General features: G+C 44.0%; 1 long non-coding RNA gene across 1 annotated transcript; it reads right to left on the reverse strand.

The window, feature by feature from the left end:
* Positions 1 to 1,692: 1,692 nt before the first annotated feature.
* LOC138405080 (uncharacterized) lies at positions 1,693 to 4,333 on the reverse strand. The gene is made up of 2 exons (XR_011238764.1): positions 2,620 to 4,333; positions 1,693 to 2,465 (listed from the first exon to the last, which is right to left on the reverse strand). It is a non-coding gene; the product is annotated as an uncharacterized lncRNA (long non-coding RNA).
* Between the last annotated feature and the right edge of the window lie 409 nt (positions 4,334 to 4,742).

A 4,742-nucleotide genomic window follows, 5' to 3' on the forward strand; every position in this document is an offset into this window, starting at 1 on the left:
ACTCCATTGTGCTGATGGCAACATGCGATTCCAGGTAATTCCTATCGAGCTAAATAATTTAAGACATGTTTGATCTATGGGTCCATGTAATACCTGTGTACAATTCCACAGGAAAAAAACAACAACATTAACAACATTGATGTCCTTTACAGATACAATTTCACAATGGTGGACGTGGGAGGATATGGAAGAGAGAGCGATGGTGGCATTTTCAAAGAGAACAAGTTTGGGTCGACCACAAACTCAATCTGCCCCCACCATCTGAACTTCCAGGAACTGGAGTCCAGATCAATGATGTCATCATTGCTGATGCTGCCTTTCCCCTGCACTGCAACTTGATGCGTCCCTTTCCAGTCAAGTATTACCTACATATATCTAGTTATCTATCTATATATATGCAGCTCTAATAATGTGTTATATGTATATACCATTGAAGTTAAACAGTACGTTATGACTTCCTATACAGGAGTAGGTAGGCATGACCATGGACAAGCAGGTCTACAACTACCACCACTCCAGGGCCAAGCGGGTAATTAAAAATACATTCGGCATCATGGCTGTGCGGTGGAGAATTCTTGGGAGACCAATAGAGTTTCGGCCTGAAAAAGCTGTGGATGTCGTCAAAGCCTGTGTGGTCCTACACAACTATCTCACCTACACAGATGAGGTGAGGCCCCCAGACAGCAGATACATCCCGCCGCATTTTGTGGACACTGACAGTTGTGGATCAGTGCAGCCTGGCGAGTGGAGAAAAGTGGTGGCCAATGACTCGAACTTCGTCGAATCTATGGATCCCACACTGATGTCCAGGGCCCGTTCCACCAGAGCGGCATTGGCTATTCGGAATGACCTGATGGCTTTCTTTCATTCACCTCAAGGAACCGTGCCATGGCAAAACGAGATGGTGTCTCGAGGCACACTCAATCAGTGATGTTTGCGGGCTGTGTTCCATCAGTGATGTAAATGACCTATACATTGTGTGGAAACTGTGCATGTGTTGTGCAGTGTGTGCTGAAAATAAATATCAGAACAACTGTTTGAAAACAAACCTGTGTGCTTTATTGTAATATAAACAGTATAAATATAAAAAGGTATAATTTAAAAAAATAAGGGCAAAGTGCACCCAAAAAAATACAACACACACTTCAAATATTTACAAAAAAAACTATATACAATACAAAGTTCAAAGCTGTGGGCTCTTTTACAGTCTATTGTCATGTATCAGCCCATGGACTTTGTACATCACATCAGGTCTCTGGTCCTCTGGCACCCTCAGAAGCAAGTCGGCCACCGTTTGCCCGAACCTGGAGCACCCCCTGCAGTAGCTGCTGCTGTAGCTCCACCCTACGGTCTTCCATGTTTGCCATCTGCTTTGCCAACTGCTCGTCCTGCTGGTCCCTCTTCCTTTTGGGCAGAGACACCGGGGACTCCACTGTGGCAAAAGCTGGTGGCCTGCTAGGAGTTGCAGGGGGAGCTGGCAAATCCGGTGTGGCTGTGGTAGAGGCCTTGTCGCTGTCTGACGAACTGCACGACGTCTGTTTTTAATGAAAGAGTGGATGCTTGATTAGTCAATGTGTTTGTTTAAAACCAGTAGTCAATATTACATGTTGTTAATGTTTTACGTTACACATAAGCACACACATAACCGATGATGTAGCATTTGTCACGACCTGGACAAAAGATTGGCAAACAGCAGTTCAACTAATGATTTATTTTAACAAAGGATAATAAATCAATCAAAACTTAAACCAAAAGTTACAATGAGGTGTGATTATCAGTAAAGTCAGTAGTGTGGGTGGGTGTATGCATGAGTGTAGCTGTAATGTGAAAAGAAGATGTGTGTCCGCAAACAAAGCAACAAAGGCATCAAAAGGAGAGAGCGCCATGCTCCAGGTAGGCGGGGTTATATAGTTAGAGAGCACCGGGCCCAGGTGCTCGCAACTATCATCAGTGGCACTCCGCCTCCCAGGTACCTGTTACAAAAGAACACAGGACATGATTTATAAACAGTCAGGGGACCGTCACACAGTAGTAACAGAAAACACATACCTTTGCCTCGTAGTGTGACTCTGTTTCGCGGTGTCAGCCATGTTAAAAATGATAAAAAGCAGGGACTTTTTGGCCGCCTGGGTCGCCACTTTTTGTTGCAAGTTTTTTCCGCAGGTTCTTCCATCTTTTTGTGCACTCCGCAACCTCCAGCCCCGTGTTTTGGGCGATTTCTCACCATGAGTTGTTTGTCATTTGGCAGTCTTTGTAGTTCTTAGAAGAGGTATTGTAAAGGTGGTCGTACTTTCTGACCTCCTCGATGAGTCGTTCCTCCAGTTGGTCCATTGCTGCTACCGGTCCACAAGAACTTTAAAAATGGCGGTGTAGGAAGAAAGACCGGAAAAAGCAACTCCCAGAAATTATGTTCTGAGCGGATCAATCACAGCGCTTGCGGTCCGCGTCAACGCGGAATAGAAAATCTAAATTAGATGAAGAAATGAGGTTGTTCAGTAGAAAAGATTTGTTAGAAAGGGACCTCACATTGAGGAGGGCCAGTCGCACAGGTACACTCTGGCCAGCAAAGGGGGATAAGGGGACAGAGTCCCTGAAATGCATCATGAAGAAATTTCTTACCCTGTGTCTGAAAGTGTTGGATCAGGTGAGTGTTGGCTTTGCAGTCAGGCATAATGCTGGACTTATGATGGGAGAGTCGGATCAGGTGAGTGTTGGCTTTGCAGTCAGGCATAATGCTGGACTTATGATGGGAGAGTCGGATCAGGTGAGTGTTGGCTTTGCAGTCAGGCATAATGCTGGACTTATGATGGGAGAGTCGGGTTTTTAAGGAGCTACGTGTTTCCCCCACATACTGCATGTGACATTTTTGACACTGTATGATATACAGAGTTGGAGTGTGTCATGGAGATATTTTGTGGTAGTGGGTAAACTGCTCCTGTTGTTTGGTTTTTGGCCACGTTGAGGTCCCTTTGTCTGTCTGGACATCGGTGATGTAAGTTTGGCCCTGACTAGTATATCTTTTTTTTTTCTATAGGCCGATATTACTTTACTTTTAATGATCTCCCAGTGGGGTGTTTGCTAACGTCTCTTGGAAATTCCTTTTGATTCTGTAGTTGGCCTGTCTGGTAAATTTGGAGTAGACTGAGATCAAGGGGATGATTTATTGTTCTTCTTCCCTTGGAGTCCTTGTGGTCTCTGGGTCCTGGTGGAACTGGTTGTTTATTCTCCGAAAAAGGGACCTGTAGTAGCCCCTCTGCCTTAATGTCTGAAAGAGGGTTTTTTCTGCCTCAACTCGATCTTCCTGTCTGGAACAAATCCTGTTGAATCTCAATATGTCAGGAAAGGAGGGGGGGTAGTGGGACACAGGTGCAGACCCAGGGGTTTCTCTCAGCTATCCCAAGGGGATAACCACAAAAATCGCAGTAGCGATAGATTGGAAATGGGGGAAAAACAAAACACCAAAATTGTATAGAGCCACTACAGGCTTCCTTAAAGAAACAATGCACCACAAATGATTAACAAAACCACCACTGCCAAGCAGCTGACTAAAACCTAAAATTGTCCAGGAGACCCAGAAAACTCTAAATGAAAGGCAAAGGCTGGAGTCACAGCAAACTCTTCAGCACCAACTTATTCACAGAGAAAACTACAGGCACAATTCTTAGTGGTGTGTTTTCAGACACACTGACAACGGGGAGAAGCTCTCACTGCCTCTGAAGGTGAGACAATGAGTCAGCACAGGGCACTGGAGACTCAGGGTATATGAAGGCTCCCAACACCTGGGCTCAATCACCGCCATCAGTGCCACACACACCTGATTGCAGTGAGTTGATTCTCTCACCACTCTTAGAGCAAGATTGTGTGCCCTCACACAATAATTGAGATTTGACGATTCCTGGGAAGACATGTTTTGGGTGGAAGCTCTGTTTGTGCAACAGCGCATAACCATGCCTTTCACTTGATGGTAATATTTTCCGTTGAACTGGAAGTCATTCCTGTTTAGACTTAATTGTAGCAGAAGAAAAAATGGTCGGGTCGCCCTTCTTCTGGATATTTTCTCATCCATTTTTTGATGGCTCTCATGCAGTGTTGTAGTCAAGACCACCTAAACCGAGACCAAGACATGACCAAGACCACAGTGTATCAAGACCAAGACAATACCAAGACTTTGAGGGGTCGAGACCGAGACAAGACCAAGACCGAGGCAGGGCGAGACCGAGTCAAGACCAAGGCCAGTCCAGTGTCCCACACTGCATGACACACTTATGATAAAATGTTGAACATGCAAACCATAGGCACCCCTCAAATAGATCTGTAAATAATCCACATTCCCATAAAATCACCCACAGAAAACAAAGATTCTTGTTCATTCACCTCTTTTGTTGACCTATATTATATGTCTGTATATTTGATAAAATAATCAAAAGGCACTGCAGAGATGAATTTCATGTGGGAATTTTCCTTTGTTTTTTATAAGCAAACAAATACAAACACTAAGAAGCTGAAATCAACTTAACCATCTTTATTTAACACTGTACTAAATGATTTACCATCCATCTAATACAGTACATTTTTTTGTGCAAGCAGTTTCAAAAATGATGACATATGTCAAACCAGAACAAACTGCAGTGCTGAAACATTTAAGTCCATGCGCACCATGAATGATAAACATGACATGGACATTGAAGTCCACATTTTTGTGGTCTTTCACAAAGTAGAGTTTGGTTGCATTTTAGAAATTT

This window comes from Paralichthys olivaceus, chromosome 16 (assembly GCF_024713975.1).
Source record: "Paralichthys olivaceus isolate ysfri-2021 chromosome 16, ASM2471397v2, whole genome shotgun sequence".
Classification (NCBI taxonomy): domain Eukaryota; kingdom Metazoa; phylum Chordata; class Actinopteri; order Pleuronectiformes; family Paralichthyidae; genus Paralichthys; species Paralichthys olivaceus.